We start from the raw sequence: 18,277 nt of genomic DNA on the forward strand, positions 1-18,277 counted from the left end.
CGGGGGGGTCCGGGGGGGTCCCGGGGGGTCCGGGGGTCCCGGGGGTCCCGGCGGCGGCAGGACCGGTCCGGTGGGGGGGGGGTCCGGGGGGGGGGGCAGGCGGGAGATGCGGGGGGGCGCGCGCGCGCACGAGCGCGAGCACGCGGGGGCGTGCGGCACGGCGGACGGGACGCCGCGCGGGGGCGCGCACGCACAGCGCTCCGCCCCCCCCCCCCCTCCCTCGGGTAGGGACGGGCCCACGCGCGCGCCGCCTCAAAATGGCCGCCTGGGGGAAGGGGGGGCTTCATTCATTCATTCATTCATTCATTCATTCATTCTTTCATTCTTTCATTCTTTCATTCATTCATTCATTCAACCGACCTGATTGAGCGCTCACTGTGGGCGGAGCACTTGGGAAGGCCAAGGCGGCACCGTCTGGAGACGGCCCCGGCCCAACAGCGGGATCGGCCTGTCAGGGTCCCCTGGCCTGCAATAATAATAATAATAATAATTAATAATAATAATAATAATAATAGCATTTATTCAGTCGTATTTATTGAGCGCTCACTGTGTGCGGAGCACTTGGGAAGGCCAAGTCGGCACCATGTGGAAACGGCCCCTGCCCAACAGCGGGATCGGCCTGTCAGGGTCCCCTGGCCTGCAATAATAATAATAATGATAATAATAGCATTTACTCAATCGTATGTATTGAGCACTCACTGTGTGCGGAGCACTTGGGAAGGCCAAGTCGGCACCATCTGGAGACGGCCCCGGCCCAACAGCGGGATCGTCCTGTCAGGGTCCTCTGGCCTGCAATAATAATAAAATAATAATAATAATAATAATAATAATAATAATAATGGCATTTACTCAATCGTATTTATTGAGCGCTCACTGTGTGTGGAGCACTTGGGAAGGCCAAGTCGGCACCATCTGGAGACGGCCCCTACCCAACAGCGGGATCATCCTGTGAGGGTCCCCTGGCCTGCAATGATAATAATAATAATAATAATAATAACAATAATAGCATTTATTCAATCGTATTTATTGAGCGCTCACTGTGTGCGGAGCACTTGGGAAGGCCAAGTCGGCACCACGTAGAGACGGCCCAGGCCCAACAGCGGGATCGGCCTGTCAGGGTCCCCTGGCCTGCAATAATAATAATAATAATAATAATAATAATAATAATAATAGCATTTATTCAATCGTATTTATTGAGCGCTCACTGTGTGCAGAGCACTTGGGAAGGCCAAGTCGGCACCACGTAGAGACGGCCCCGGCCCAACAGCGGGATCGGCCTGTCAGGGTCCCCTGGCCTGCAATAATAATAATAATAATAATAATAATAATAATAATAATAGCATTTATTCAATCGTATTTATTGAGCGCTCACTGTGTGCAGAGCACTTGGGAAGGCCAAGTCGGCACCACGTAGAGACGGCCCCGGCCCAACAGCGGGATCGGCCTGTCAGGGTCCCCTGGCCTGCAATAATAATAATAATAATAATAATAATAATAATAGCATTTATTCAATCGTATTTATTGAGTGCTCACTGTGTGCGGAGCACTTGGGAAGGCCAAGTCGGCACCACGTAGAGACGGCCCCGGCCCAACAGCGGGATCGGCCTGTCAGGGTCCCCTGGCCTGCAATAATAATAATAATAATAATAATAATAATAATAATAATAATAATAATAACATTTATTCAATCGTATTTATTGAGCGCTCACTGTGTGCGGAGCACTTGGGAAGGCCAAGTCGGCACCATGTAGAGACGGCCCCGGCCCAACAGCGGGATCGGCCTGTCAGGGTCCCCTGGCCTGCAATAATGATAATAATAATAATAATAATAGCATTTATTCAATCGTATTTATTGAGCGCTCTCTGTGTGCAGAGCACTTTCATTCATTCAATCGTATTTATTGAGCGCTTACTGTGTGCAGAGCACTTTCATTCATTCAATCGTATTTATTGAGCACTTACTGTGTGCAGAGCACTGGACTAAGCGCTTGGGAAGTCCAAGTTGGCAACAACTAGAGACGGCCCCTACTCAACTAGCGGGATCGTCCTGTCAGGGTCCCCTGGCCTACAATAATAATAGTAATAATAATAATGATGGCATTTATTCAATCGTATTTATTGAGCGCTCACTGTGTGCAGAGCACTTTCATTCATTCAATCGTATTTATTGAGCGCTTACTGTGTGCAGAGCACTGGACTAAGCGCTTGGGAAGTCCAAGTTGGCAACAACTTGGGAAGTCCAAGTTGGCAACATCTAGAGACGGCCCCTACCCAACAGCGGGCTCGTCCTGTGAGGATCCCCTGGCCTGCAATAATAATAATAATAATAATAATAATAATAACATTTATTCATTTATTCAGTCGTATTTATTGAGCGCTCACTGTGTGCAGAGCACTTGGGAAGTCCAAGTTGGCAACATCTACAGACGGCCCCTACCCAACAGCGGGCTCGTCCTGTGAGGGTCCCCTGGCCTGCAATAGTAATAGTAATAATAATAATGATGGCATTTATTCATTTATTTCTACCGAAATATCTACAAATTAAATTAATAAATAAATAGAATAATTCATTCATTCATTCATTCATTCATAATTCATTAATAATAATGCATTCATTCAATCGTATTTATTGAGCACTTACTGTGTGCAGAGCACTGTACTAAGCGCTTGGGAAGTCCAAGTTGGCAACATATAGAGACGGTCCCTACCCAACAGTGGGCTCACAGTCTAGAAGGGGGAGACAGAGAACAAAACAAAACATATTAACAAAATAAATAGAATAAATATGTACAAATGAAATAAATAGAGTAATAAATACGTACAAACATATATACATATATACAGGTGCTGTGAGGAGGGGAAAGAGGTAAGGCAGGGGGGATGGGGAGGGGGAGAGGAAGGAGGGGGTTCAGTCCGGGAAGGCCTCCTGGAGGAGGTGAGCTCTCAGTAGGGCTTTGAAGGGAGGCAGAGAGCTAGCTTGGAGGATGGGCAGAGGGAGGGCATTCCGGGCCAGGGGAAGGGCGTGGGCCGGGGGTCGACGGCGGGACAGGCGAGAACGAGGCCCTGAGAGGAGATTAGCGGCAGAGGAGCGGAGGGTGCTGGCTGGGCTGGAGAAGGAGAGAAGGGAGTAGTGCTTATTAAGCGCTTACTATGTGCAAAGCACCGTTCTAAGCGCTGGGAAGGTTGCAAGGTGATCAGGTTGTCCCACAGGGGGCTCACAGTCTTCATCCCCATTTGACAGATGAGGGAACTGCGGCCCAGAGAATAATGGCATTTGTTAAGCACTTACTGTGTGCAAAGTACCGTTCTAAGCGCTGGGGAGCTTACAAGGTGAGCAGGTTGTCCCACAGGGGGCTCACAGTCTTCATCCCCATTTGACAGATGAGGGAACTGAGGCCCAGAGAAGTGAAGTGACTTGCCCAAAGTCACACAGCCGACAATTGGCAGAGCCGGGATTTGAACCCTTGACCTCTGACTCCAAAGCCCGGGCTCTTTTCCACTGAGCCACATTGCTGGAATGCCCTCCCTCCGCACATCCGCCAAGCTAGCTCTCTTCCTCCCTTCAAAGCCCTACTGAGAGCTCACCTCCTCCAGGAGGCCTTCCCACACTGAGCCACTTCCTTCCTCTCCCCACAGCACCTGTATATATGTATATACGTTTATACGGATTTATTACTCTATTTTATTTGTACATATTTCTTCTATTTATTTTATTCTGTTAATATGTTTTGTTGTGTTGTCCGTCTCCCCCTTCTAGACTGTGAGCCCACTGATGGGTAGGGACCGTCTCTATATGTTGCCAACTTGGACTTCCCAAGCGCTTAGTCCAGTGCTCTGCACACAGTAAGCTCTCAATAAATACGGTTGAATGAATGACTGACTGAATGAATGAGGGTCGGTGCGGAGGGACGGTGCCCCGCCGAGGGCCCAACCCGAGCCGGAGGGGAAGGAGGGGGCCCGGCCGACGCGGGACGCCGACCGTTGTGGCCGTTGGGCACGGCGGGACCCCCCGCCCACACACATACAGACGCTGAGCCACGCTCTCTCTGTCTCTGTTTGTCTCAGACCCAAACAAGCCACGAGTTGTGCCTCCCTCTCTCCCTCCTCCCCTCTATCTCTGTGTCTCTCACAGACCCAGACAAGCCACTCTGCCTTTCTCCGTCTGTCCCTCTCTCCTCTGTCTGTCTCCCCCTCTGTGTCTCTCTCAGACCCCCACAAACCACTCTCTCCTCTCTCTCTGTCTCTCTCTCTCTCTCTGTCTCTTACAGACCCAAAGAAGCCACAATCTCTTTCTCTCCCCTGTGTCTCTCACAGACCCAGACAAGCCACTCTGCCTTTCTCCCTCTGTCCCTCTCTCCTCTGTCTGTCTCCCCCTCTGTGTCTCTCTCAGACCCACACAAACCACTCTCTCCTCTCTCTCTGTGTCTCTTACAGACCCAGACAAGCCACAATCTTTCTCTCCCCTCTAACTCTGTGTCTCTCACAGACCCAGACAAGCCACTCTGTCTTTCTCCTTCAGTCCCCCCGTCCCTCTCTCCTCTGTCTGTCTCCCCCTCTGTGTCTCTCTCAGACCCACACAAACCACTCTCTCCTCTCTCTCTGTCTCTCTCTCTCTTTGTGTCACTTACAGACCCAAACAAGCTACAATCTCTTTCTCTCCCCTGTGTCTCTCACAGACTCAGACAAGCCTCTCTGCCTTTCTCCCTCTGGCCCTCTCTCCTCTGTCTGTCTCCCCCTCTGTGTCTCTCTCAGACCCACACAAACCACACTCTCCTCTCTCTCTGTCTCTGTGTGTGTGTCTCTTACAGACCCAAAGAAGCCACAATCTCTTTCTCTCCCCTGTGTCTCTCACAGACCCAGACAAGCCACTCTGCCTTTCTCCCTCTGTCCTCTCTCCTCTGTCTGTCTCCCGCTCTGTGTCTCTCTCAGACCCACACAAACCACTCTTTCCTCTCTCTGTGTGTCTCTTACAGACCCAAACAAGCCACAGTCTCTTTCTCTCCCCTCTAACTCTGTGTCTCTCACAGACCCAGCCAAGCCACTCTTTCTCCCTCTGTCCGTCTCTGTCCCACTTTTTCCTCTCCGTTGTGCTCTCTTTGTCTCTCACAGACCCAGACAAGCCACAATCTCTTTCTCTCCCCTCCAACTCTGTGTCTCTCAGACCCAGACAAGCCACTCTGTCTTTCTCCCTCTGTCCCCCTCTGCCCCTCTCTCCTCTGTCTGTCTCCCCTTCTGTGTCTCTCTCAGACCCACACAAGCCACAATCTGTCTCTCTCTGTCTCTCTCGGACCCAAACGAGCCACTCTCCCTCTCTATGTCTCTCCTCCTCTGTGTGTCTCTCTCTCCCCACCTCGTCTCTCTCTGTCTCTCACAGACCCAAACGAACCACTCTCCCTCTTTCTCTCTCCTCCAGTCTCTCTCTCTTCCCCCCTCTGACTTTCTCTGTCTCTCCCAGACGAGCCACTCTCCCTCCGTCTCTCTCCCTCCTCTGTCATTCCTTCATTCAATCGTATTTATTGAGCGCTTACTGTGTCCAGAGCACTGTACCAAGCTCTTGGAAAGTACAATTCGGCAACAGAGACATTCCCTACCCAACAGCGGGCTCATGGTCTAGAAGGGGGAAACAGACAACAAAACAAGTAGGTGTTAATAGCATCAAAATAGATAAATAGAATTATAGCTGTATACACATCATTAATAAAATGAATAAAGTAATAAATATGTACAAATATACCCAAGTGCTGTGGGGCTGGGAAGGGGGTAGAGCAGAGGGAGGGAGTCAGGGTGATGGGGAGGAGGAGCAGAGGAAAAGGAGGGCTCAGTCTGGGAAGGCCTCCTGGAGGAGGTGAGCTCTGAGTAGGGCTTTGAAGGGGGGGAGAGAGCTAGTTTGGTGGATGTGAGGAGGGAGGGCATTCCAGGCTAGAGGTAGGATGTGGGCGAGGGGTTGATGACAGGTGAGAATGAGGCCCAGTGAGGAGGTTAGCAACCCTGTCTCTCTGTCTCTCTGTCTCTCTCCACCCCCATCTCTCTCTGTCTCTGTCCCAGACCCAAACAAGCCCCTCTCCCTCTCCCTCCCCTTCTGTCTTTGTCTCCCACAGCCCCAGACAAGCCACTTTCCCTCTCCCTCTCTCCCATCCCCATCCCCCATCTCCTTCCCCTCCCCACAGCACTTGTATATATTTGTACAGATTTATTACTCTATGATACTTGTACATATTTACCATTCTATTTATTTTGTTAATGATATGCATATAGCTATTATTCTATTCGTTCTGACGACTTTGACACCTGTTCCCCTTCTAGACTGTGAGCCCGTTGTTGGGTAGGGATCGTCTCTATGTTGCCGACTTGTACTTCCCATGTGCTTAGTACAGTGCACTGCACACAGTAAGCGCTCAATAAATACGATTGAATGAATGAATGAATGTCTCTGTCCCGCTCTGTCTCTCTCCCCGTGTCTCTCACAGACCCAAACCACTCTCCCTCTGTCTCTCTCCCCATCTGTCTGTCTCTGTCGGACAAGCCCCTCTCTCTCCCCCCTCTGTCTCTGTCACAGACGCAGACAAGCCCCTCTCCCTCTCTGTCCCTCTCTGTCCCCCTCTGTCTCTGTGTTTCTCTCTCTGTCTCTGTCACAGACCAGGGCTCATCATCATCATCATCATCATCAATTGTATTTATTGAGCGCTTACTGTGTGCAGAGCACTGTACTAAGCGCTTGGGAAGTCCAAGTTGGCAACATCTAGAGACAGTCCCTACCCAACAGTGGGCTCACAGTCTAAAAGGGGGAGACAGAGAACAAAACCAAACATACTAACAAAATAAAATAAATAGAATAGATATGTACAAGTAAAATAAATAAATAAATAGAGTAACAAATATGTACAAACATATATACATATAAACAGGTGCTGTGGGGAAGGGAAGGAGGTAAGATGGGGGGGATGGAGAGGGGGACGAGGGGGAGAGGGAGGAAGGCTCCCCTCAGCCCCCCGTCCCCTCTCGTCCCTCTCGTCCCCCCATCCCAGCCGTTCCTTCCCCTTCTTCAGCACTTCAAACAGTGCTTTGCACATAGTAAGCACTTAATAAATGCTATCATTATTATTATTATTATTATTATTATTATTCCCCTACCCCTTCCGATGGGGTTTTCCGGTGAGGCCCGGACGGCCGCAAGGTTATGGCCAACCTCTTCGTCCCCAGTCCACCCCACCGTTTCGGGAATAACAATCGTGGGATTGCTTAAACGCTTACCAATAATAACAACTGTGCTATCTGTTCAGCGCTTACCGTGTGCCAAGCACTGCACTAAGCACTGGGGTAGCTGCAAGGTAATTGGACTGGACACGGTCCCTGTCCCACGTGGGGCTCGCAGGCTCAATCCCCACTTTCCAGCTGAGGGAACTGAGGCCCCCTGAGAAGTGAAACAACTTGCCCAAGGTCACACAGCAGACAAGCGGCAGAGACAAGTGGATCAGAAGCCTGGTCCTTCTGACTCCCAAGCCTGGGCTCTAGCCACTAGGTTATGTCAGGCACTGTACTAAGCGCTGGGGGAGATACTAGGTAAGTGGGTGGGACACAGTCCCTGTCCCACGTAGAGCTCAGGGTCTTAATCCCCATTTTCCGGATGAGGGAACTGAGGCTCAGAAAAGTGAAATGACTTGTCCAAGGTCACACAGCAGGCAAGTGGATTAGAAGCCAGGTCCTTCTGATGCCCAGGCTCTAGCCACTAAGCCACGCTGCTTCACATTAATATTAATACTAAGAGTACTAGGATTAGTGCTAATAGTAGTTACTCTGCCAAGCTCAAATACCACAGTTATTATGATTATTGGGGGCCTTCAAAGCCCCCCACCTCAACTCCCTTCTGAGGAAATGCCCTCCCAAGGGGCACTCTCTTTGGGAAGACTTTCCTCTGTTTCTCTGCCTCAGAGACCCCTTTTCTCCAGAGGCACCGCTGAGGTGGTGACCCCCTCAAAGGGGGAAACCCACAAGGGAAGACATTCATTCATTCATTCAATCGTATTTATTGAGCGCTTACTGTGTGCAGAGCACTGTACTAAGCACTTGGAAGGTACAATTCAGCAACAGATAGAGGCAATCCCTACCCAACGACGGGCTCACAGTCTAGAATTCACTTCCCTAAGTGAACTATCCTATAACATGACTTCAGGTGCTATCGGCTACCTAAGGATCTCGGGGAGAATTTAGTCCATTGAAAGTAAACTCAGGACGGAGGTGCTTTATACTTTTATTTATTACAGACACAACCTCTCTACCTGCTTGTGTATGTATTGTCTTCACATCTTTAGTCTGTTTTATCCAAAATGCCATACTAGAAATTCAGCTGTATGGTCATTCACTGCTTATCCATTGAACAACAGTAACAATAACAACAACAATGATGGCATTTGTTAAGTGCTTACTATGTGCAAAGCACTGTTCTAAGCACTGGCGGGCATACAAGGTGATCAGGTTGTCCCGCGTGGGGCTCACAGTCTTAATCCCCATTTTACAGATGAGGTCACTGAGGCACAGACACTTATGCCCACCCCCACCCACTGCTGCCCCCCAAAAGGTCACCCTCTAAGAAGGTCTCTCGGCTTGACATCCTGTCCTCCTGCTGTACCCACCCTCTCACCCCCAACCCCCAGACACAAGTTAGGGGAGTTGGGATGTGGTAGTGGTACTAATACTTCAATCAATCAATCAATCGTATTTATTGAGCGCTTTCTGTGTGCAGAACACTGTACTGAGCACATGGGAGAATACAGTTACAACAGTTGGAAGGCACGGTTCCCTGCCCACAAGGAGCTCACAGTCTAGAGGAGAGATGGACACTAATCTAAATATTCATTCATTCATTCAGTCGTATTTATTGAGCACTTACTGTGTGCAAAACACTGTACTAAGCGCTTGGGAAGTACAAATAGGCAACATATAGAGACGGTCCCTACCCTACCCACAGTCTAGAAAGGGGAGACAGACAACAAAACAAGAAGACAGGCTTCAATACCCTTAGAATAAATAGAATTATAGCGATATACACATCATTAATAAAATAAATATAGTAAGTATGTACAAATAAAATAGAGTAATAAATATGTAGAAATATATACAAGAGCTGTGGTGAGAGGAAGGGGGTAGGAGCGAGGTGGGAGGGGGGCGATGGGGAGACGAGAAGGAGGAGGGGACATCATCATCATCATCATCAATCGTATTTATTGAGCGCTTACTGTGTGCAGAGCACTGTACTAAGCGCTTGGGAAGTAGAAATTGGCAACACATAGAGACAGTCCCTACCCAACAGTGGGCTCCCAGTCTAAAAGGGGGAGACAGAGAACACAACCAAACATACTAACAGAATAAAATAAATAGGATAGATATGTACAAGTAAAATAAATAAATAAATAAATAGAGTAATAAATATGTGACGTGAGTGTGGTGGGGCTGAATGGGGGCTTAATAAAGAGTGCAAATCCAAGGGCCAGGGCAAGGCAGAAGAGAATGGGAGAAGAGGAAATGAGGGCCTCATCAGGACATCCTCTTGGAGGAGATGCGCCTTCAATAAGATGACCTCATTGTGGGCAGGGGTTGTCACTCTTTTGCCGGATTGTACTTTCCCCAGCGCTTAGTACAGTGTTCTGCACACAGTAGCGCTTAATAAATACGACTGACTGAAGGAATGAATCCGTCGGATATGAAGAGGGAGGGCGGGAGAGAAATGAGTGGCGAGAGACGAGATGGAGGTACGGTGGGTAGGTTGGCTTAGAGGAGCGAAGCCTGCTTGCTGGGTTGTAATAGCGAATCGGGGAATCAGAGAAGCAGCGTGGCTCAGTGGAAAAAGCAGGGGCTTTGAAGTCAGAGGTCATGGGTTCAAATCCCGCCTCCACCACTTGTCAGCTGTGTGACTTTGGGCAAGTCACTTCACTTCTCTGGGCCTCAGATCCCTCATCTGTAAAATGGGGATGAAGACTGTGAGCCCCACGTGGGACAACCTGATCACCTTGTAAATTCCCCAGCGCTTAGAACAGTGCTCTGCACATAGTAAGCGCTTAATAAATGCCATTAAAAAAAAAAAAAGGGAATCGGTATTTATAGAGAAGCAGCGTGGCTCAGTGGAAAGAGCCCGGGCTTTGGAGTCAGAGGTCATGGGTTCAAATCCCAGCTCAGCCACTTGTCAGCTGTGTGACCTTGGGCAAGCCACTTAGCTTCTCTGTGCCTCAGTTACCTCATCTGTAAAATGGGGATTAAGACTGTGAGCCCTGCGTGGGACAATCTGATCACTTCGCATACCTCTCAGCGCTCAGAACAGTGCTTTGCACCTAGTAAGCGCTTAACAAATATCATTACTATTATTATTAGTACAGTGCTCTGCACATAGTAAGCGCTCAATAAATATGATTGATTGATTATTATTAAGCGCTTACTGAGTGCACAGCCCTGTACTAAGCACCAGGCGTGTCTCTCCTTTGCATCCCGCAAGGGCAGGGGGTGAGATCGATTCATAGACAAGGGGGAGGGGCTGGGGGGCACAATCATAAACATGACCCAGTCAGTCCCTGCTGTTCAGTTTGCAATATAAAATGTAAATACGCAAACCGCAGAGAGATGCAAGGAAGAAAGAGAGCGTATTGCTGAGTGGAAATGGCACAGCACTACAAGTTGGACGACCTGGGGTCTCTCATCATCATCATCAATCGTATTTATTGAGCGCTTACTGTGTGCAGAGCACTGTACTAAGCGCTTGGGAAGTACAAATTGGCAACATATAGGGACAGTCCCTACCCAACATTGGGCTCACAGTCTAAAAGGGGGAGACAGAGAACAAAACCAAACGTACTAACAAAATAAAATAAATAGAATAGATATGTACAAGTAAAATAAATAAATAAATAGAGTGATAAATATGTACAAACATATATACAGGTCTAGAACTAACTCTGCCACCTGTCTACCCCAGTACCTCGGACAAGTCACTGAACCTCCCCACAGTTTTTCCCTCTGTAGAATGGAAATAATAATACCTAATAATAATAACGATGGCATTTATTAAGCGCTGACTATGTGCAAAGCACTGTTCTAAGCCCTGGGGAGGTTACAAGATGATCAGGTTGTCCCGTGGGGGGCTCACAGTCTCCATCGCCATTTTACAGATGAGGGAACTGAGGCCCAGAGAAGTGAAGTGACTTGTCCAAAGTCACACAGCTGACAAGTGGTGGAGCCGGGATTTGAACCCAGGACCTCTGACTCCAAAGCCCGGGCCCTTTCCACTGAGCCACGCTACCTGATCTCCCTATCTCTTCCTCATGGGGGGTCTCGCTTCTCTCCTTCTCCATCCCAGCCCGCACACTTGCTTCCTCTAGCCCTGACCGTCTCACTAGGCCTCGATCTCACCTGTCTCGCCGCCAACCCCTGACCCACGTCCCGCCTCTGGCCCGGAACGCCCTCCATCCTCAAATCCGACAGACGATCAACTCTCCCCCACCTTCAAGGCTTTATTGAAGGCCCATCTCCTCCAAGAGGCCTTCCCTGACTAAGCCCCACTTTTCCTCATCTCCTACCCCCTTCTGCATTGCCCTGACTTGCTCTCTTTGCTCTTCCTCAACTTCCAGCTGCACAGAACTTAGGTCCATATCTGTCAATTTTATTTATTTGTACGGATGTCTGTCTCCCCCACTCTGGACTGTAAGCCCATTGTGGGCAGGGAATGTGACTGTTTATTGCTATATTGTAATCTCCCAAGTGCTTAGTACAGTGTTCTGCCCATAGTAAGCGCTTAATAAATGCTATTGAATGAATGAATGTTGTAAGGGCTCACTTGAAATCAATAAGGTGCTTTGGCAATAAAAGCACCAAGGAGGACTCAGAGATTATCTATCGCCCTGTAGACTGTAAACTCTGTGGGTAGGGAGCGTGTCTACCGATTCCGTCATACTTTCCCAAGCATTTAGTGCAGCGGTCTGCACATAGGGACTCAAATGGATGGATCGATCGTCCTGACTGGTTTCGAAGGGCTAAAGGTGAGAGGAGAGACCAGAGATCCCCGGGGATAAAAGAGCATGATGGTGTCGGAAGGTCCGGCTGGAAATGTCCCTGCCTCGGTTCTGGCCCCGCTGGCTTTTTGGAAGATGCACCGAGAGGCCGGAGAGCAAGAGAATGGAGGATGGAAGCCCAGGGCGGATCACAGGCCCAGCACGGAGAGGTTAGTTGGCACTGTTAAAAGCTGTTTTTTGCCTAGTTCGTTTGTTGTTTTTTAAAAAAACAAAACACACGAGCCCCTAAGTGTGAAGTTGTCTGTGTTCACACTGGCTTTATGAGTGGGTTGTCTCCTGAAGGGTGGGGGGGAATGGGGAGAGGTGGGTTTGGCCATAAAAGGGAAGAGAAGCTGTCTGATTCCAAGACCCAGAATTAGGCAGAGAAAGGTCAATTCCCTTTTTTTTAAATAGTACTTGACACTGTGTCAAACACTGTTCTAAGAGCAGGGGTAGGTACAGATTAATTAGGTTGGACACAATCCCTGGGTCTAAGTAGGAGGGAGAACACGTTTCCCCATTTTACAGTTGAGGAAACTAAGGCTCAGAGAATCAATCAATCAATCAATCAATCAATCAATCAATCGTATTTATTGAGCGCTTACTATGTGCAGAGCACTGTACTAAGCGCTTGGGAAGTACAAATTGGCAACACATAGAGACAGTCCCTACCCAACAGTGGGCTCACAGTCTAAAAGGGGGAGACAGAGAACAGAACCAAACATACCAACAAAATAAAATAAATAGGATAGAAATGTACAAGTAAAATAAATAAATAAATAAATAGAGTAATAAATATGTACAACCATATATACATATATACAGGTGCTGTGGGGAAGGGAAGGAGGTAAGATGGGGGGATGGAGATGGGGACGAGGGGGAGAGGAAGGAAGGGGCTCAGTCTGGGAAGGCCTCCTGGAGGAGGTGAGCTCTCAGCAGGGCCTTGAAGGGAGGAAGAGAGCTAGCTTGGCGGATGGGCAGAGGGATTGGGGGCATTCCAGGCCCGGGGAAGCAAAGCGACTGGGGCTGCGATTAGAAACCGGGTCCTTCCGACTCCCGGGGCCGTGCTCTCTCCACTAGGCCTCGCTGCTTTCCTTCTGCCCTCCCTGTTCCTCGACTGGTTTAGCTGGGGTAAGGAGGTGAGGGTGGGGGGATTGTGTGAGGAGGCATAACCTAGAACTGGCTCTTTGGCTAACGTCCATCTGCATCAAACAGAAACTGTTTGAGCTCACCCCCTCCTACCTCACCTCGCTGATTTCCTACTCCAGTGTCACCTATCTCGGCCCCTGGCCCACTTCCTCCCTCTGGCCTGGAACGCCCTCCCTCTTCATATCCGCCAGACCGCCCCTCTTCCCATCTTCAAAGCCTTATTAAAATCCCATCTCCTCCAAGAGCCCTTCCCTGACTAAACCCTCATTTCCCCAACTGCCTCTCCTTTTTAATAATAATAATAATGGCATTTATTAAGCACTTACTATGCGCAAAGCACTGTTCTAAGCGCTGGGGAGTTTACAAGGTGATTAGGTTGTCCCACATGGGTCTCACAGTCTTCATCCTCATTTTACAGACGAGGGAACTGAGGCCCAGAGAAGTTAAGTGACTTGCCCAAGGTCACACAGCTGATAAGTGGCGGAGCCGGGATTTGAACCCATGACTTCTGACTCCAAAGCCCGGGCTCTTAATAATAATAATGACATTTGTTAAGCGCTTACTATGTACAAAGCACTGTTCTAAGCGCTGGGGAGGATACAAGGTGATCAGGTTGTCCCACGTGGGGCTCACAATCTTCATCCCCATTTTACAGATGAGGGAACTGAGGCACAGAGAAGTTAAGTGACTTGCCCAAAGTCACACAGCTGACTATTGGTGGAGCGGGGATTTGAACCCATGATCTCTGACTCCCAAGCCCGTGCTCTTTCCATTGAGCCATGCTGCTTTTGCATCATCTGTGCGCTTGGTTCTGTAATAATAATAATAATGATGGTATTTGTGAAGCACTTACAATGTGCCAAGCACTGTTCTAAACCCTGGGGTAGCTACAAGGCAATGTTGGACACAGCCCCTGTCCCACATGGGGCTCGCAGTCTCAATCCCCATTTTACAAATGAGGGAACTGAGGCCCAGAGAAGTGACTTGCCCGAGGTCACACAGCTGACAATTGGCGGAGTCGGGATTTGAACCCGTGACCTCTGACTCCAAAGCCCGGGCTCTTTCCACTGAGCCACGCTGCTTCTCTAGAACCCATGACCTCTGATTCCCAAGCCCGGGCTCTTTCCCCTAAGCCGCACTACTTCTCCTTGACCGAATCCCTCGCAGTTGTCAATATTTTGTATATCAGAAGTGCGTTTCAATTACCCAGTGGCATTTATTGAGCACCTAGGCTGTGCAGAGCACAGTACTAAGCAGTTGAACGAGCGCAATAGAGTTTGTGGCCTTGTTCCTTTCCCTGAAGGAGTTTACAGCATGTGGAGCACTATCCTAAGTGCTTGGGAAAGAACAATGTAGGAGACACAATCCCTCCCCTCAGGGAACTTAAAGTCTGCTGCTTTCAGAATACTGTCCTAAATTCTAAGGAGAGAACAATGCATTCATTCACTCATTCATTCCTTCAGTCCTATTCATTCAGTACTTACTGTGTGCCGAGCACTGTACTTAGAGCTTGGAAGAGTACAATGCAACAATAAGCAGACACATTCCCTACCCTCAATGAGCTTACAGACCAAAGGGGAAGACGAATACATAAATGACAGATATAAATAATAATGGTATTTGTTAAGCACTTCCTACATGCCAAGCACTATTCTAAGCACTGGGGTAGATTCAAGGCAATCAGGTTGTCGCAGTCTCACAGTCTTAATCCACATTTTACAGATGAGGGAACTGAGGCACAGAGAAGTTGACTTGGCCACAGTCACACAGCAGACAAGTGGCAGAGCCAGGATTAGAACCCACAACCTTCAGGCTCCCAGGCCCGGGCTCCTTCTCCATTGTACCTGGTGGGCATTTGATAAATTTTTTTTATAAATTGGTTTTGTTCTCTGTCTCCCCCTTTTAATCAATCAATCAATCAATCGTATTTATTGAGCGCTTACTATGTGCAGAGCACTGTACTAAGCGTTTGGGAAGTACAAATTGGCAACACATAGAGACAGTCCCTACCCAACAGTGGGCTCACAGTCTAAAAGCGGGAGACAGAGAACAAAACCAAACATACCAACAAAATAAAATAAATAGGATAGATATGTACAAGTAAAATAAATAAATAAATAAATAGAGTAATAAATATGTAGACTGTGAGCCCACTGTTGGGTAGGGACTGTCTCTAGATGTTGCCAACTTGTACTTCCCAAGCGCTTAGTACAGTGCTCTGCACACAGTAAGCACTCAATAAATACGACTGATGATGATGATGATGATAAATTCCATTATTGCCACTAAAAAAGTACTATTAGAGAAGCAGCGTGGCTCAGTGGAAAGAGCACAGGCTTGGGCGTCAAAGGTCATGGGTTCAAATTCCGGCTCCACCGCTTGTCAGCTGTGTGACCTTGGGCAAGTCACTTCACTTCTCTGTGTCTCAGTTCCCTCATCTGTAAAATGAGGATGAAGACTGTGAGCCCCCCCATGGGACAAACTGATCACCTTGTATTCTCCCCAACGCTTAGACCAGTGTTTTGCACTTAACAAATGCTATAATTATTATTATTGCCACTTCACTTTTTGGTGCCTCAGTGCCTTCATCCATAAAATGGGGATTAAGACTGCGAGCCCCATGTGGGACAGGGACTGTGTCCAACATGATTACCTTGAATCTACCCCCTACTGCCTTGCATCTGTTGCAAACCCACAGCACTTATAATAATAATAATAATGGCATTTATAAAGCGCTTACTGTGTACAAAGCACTGCTCTAAGCAATGGGGAGGTTACAAGGTGATCAGGTTGTCCCACTGGGGGTTCACAGTCTTCATCCCCATTTTACAGATGAGGTAACTGAGGCCCAGAGAAGTGAAGTGACTGGCCCAAAGTCACACAGCTGACAATTGGCAGAGCTGGGATTTGAACCCATGACCTCTGACTCCAAAGCCCGGGCTCTTTCCACTGAGCCACGCTGCTTCTTATGCTGCTACTTATAATAATAATAATAATGGTGGTATTTGTTAAGCGCTTACTATGTGCAAAGCACTGTTCTAAGCGCTGGGGAGGTTACAAGGTGATCAGGCTGTCCCATGGGGGGCTCACAGTCTTAATCCCCATTTTACAGATGAGGGAACTTATGTCCAACCCTGCAGCACTTATTTATATATCTTTATATATTATAAATTCCTTCTTTACATTAAATGTCTGTTTCCCGCTGTAGACCGTAAACTCGTTATGGGCAGGACTGTGAGCCCCCCGTGGGACAACCTGATTGCCTTGTATCTACCCCAGTGCTTAGAACAGTGCTCAGCATGTAGGAACTGCTTAACAAATACCATTATTATTTTTATTTGTCATTTATGCATTCGTCTTCCCCTTTAGTCTGTAAGCTCATTGAGGGTAGGGAATGTGTCTGCTTATTGTTGCATTGTACTCTTCCAAGCTCTTAGTACAGTGCTCTGCACACAGTATAGAAGACGAATCTGCTAATTCTGGGCTATTGTATATACTCTCCCAAGTGCTTAGTACGGTGCTCTGGTTAGGGTCAAAAAATAGCAATGGTTGATCGATCGATCGATTGATTGAAGCTTGGCGGAACCAATGCGATGTATTGCCCTTTTTTTTTGTTTTGAACCTACCCCTGACTCCCATGTAATTAGCACAGCGCTTAGTACAGTGCTCTGTACACAGTAAGCGCTCAGTAAATACGAGTGAGTGAATGTAATTCTTCAGGAGAAGCAGCACGGAGCAGTAGATAGAGCACTGGCCTGGGAGTCAGAAGGTCATGAGTTCTAATCCTGGCTCCACCACGTGTCTGCTGTGTGACCTTGGGCAAGTCACTTCACTTCTCTGGGCCTCAGTTCCCTCATCTGTAAAATGGGGATTGAGACTGTGCGCCCCATTTGGGACAGGGGCTGTGTCCAAACCGATTTGCTCGTAACCATCCCAGCGCCTAGTAATCAATCAATCATATTTATTGAGCGCTTACTGTGTGCAGAGCACTGTACTAAGCACTTGGGAAGTCCAAGTTGGCAACATATAGAGACGGTCCCTACCCAACAGTGGGCTCACAGTCTAAAAGAGATGGGAAAGGAGGAGGAAAAGAGATGGGAAAGGAGGAGGAAAGGAGATGGGAAAGGAGATGGGGAAGGAGGAGGAAAGGAGATGGGAAAGGAGATGGGAAAGGAGGAGGAAAGGAGATGGGAAAGGAGGAGGGAAGGAGATGGAAAAGGAGATAGGGAAGGAGGAGGGAAGGAGAAGGGAAAGGAGGAAGGAAGGAGAAAGGAAAGGAGGAGGGAAGGAGATGGGGAAGGAGGAGGGAAGGAGATGGGGAAGGAGGGAAGGAGATGGGGAAGGAGGAGGGAAGGAGATGGGAAAGGAGGAGGGAAGGAGATGGGAAAGGAAGGAGGAAGGAAGGATAAAGATCCCATGCACCGCCACATCAACGTGGCTCAGTGGAAAGAGCCCGGGCTTTGGAGTCAGAGGTCATGGGTTCGAATCCTGGCTCTGCCAATTGTCAGCTGTGTGACTTTGGGCAAGTCACTTAACATCTCCGTGTCTCAGTTACCTCATCTGTAAAATGGGGATTAAAACTGTGAGGCCCCCCCCACCCCGCCCCGGGACAACCTGATCATCTTGTAACTTTCCCAGCGCTTAGAACAGTGCTTTGCACATAGTAAGTGCTTAACAAATACCATTATTGTTATTATTATTATTATCAACCAGAAACTCCTCACCGTCGGCTTTGAAGCCGTCCATCCCCCCACCCCCTCCTACCTCACCTCGCTGCTCTCCTACTATAATCTAGCCTTCACGTTTTGCTCCTCTAATGCCAATCTACTCACTGTACCTCGGATCTCATCTGTCTCGCCCCTCCGACCTCTCGCCCACATCCTGCCTCTGGCCTGGGACGCCCTTCCTCCTCACATCCGACAGACCGACGCTCTCCCCACCTCCAAAGCCTTCCTGAAGGCCCATCTCCTCCCAGAGGCCTTCCCTGACTAAGCCCCCCTTTCCTCTTCTCCCTCTCCCTTCTGCATCGCCCGGACTTGCTCCCTTTATTCATTCCCCTCTTCCCAGCCCCACAGCACATACGTCCATACCTGTCA

This window comes from Tachyglossus aculeatus, chromosome 14, assembly GCF_015852505.1.
Source record: "Tachyglossus aculeatus isolate mTacAcu1 chromosome 14, mTacAcu1.pri, whole genome shotgun sequence".
In the NCBI taxonomy this organism is placed as follows: domain Eukaryota; kingdom Metazoa; phylum Chordata; class Mammalia; order Monotremata; family Tachyglossidae; genus Tachyglossus; species Tachyglossus aculeatus.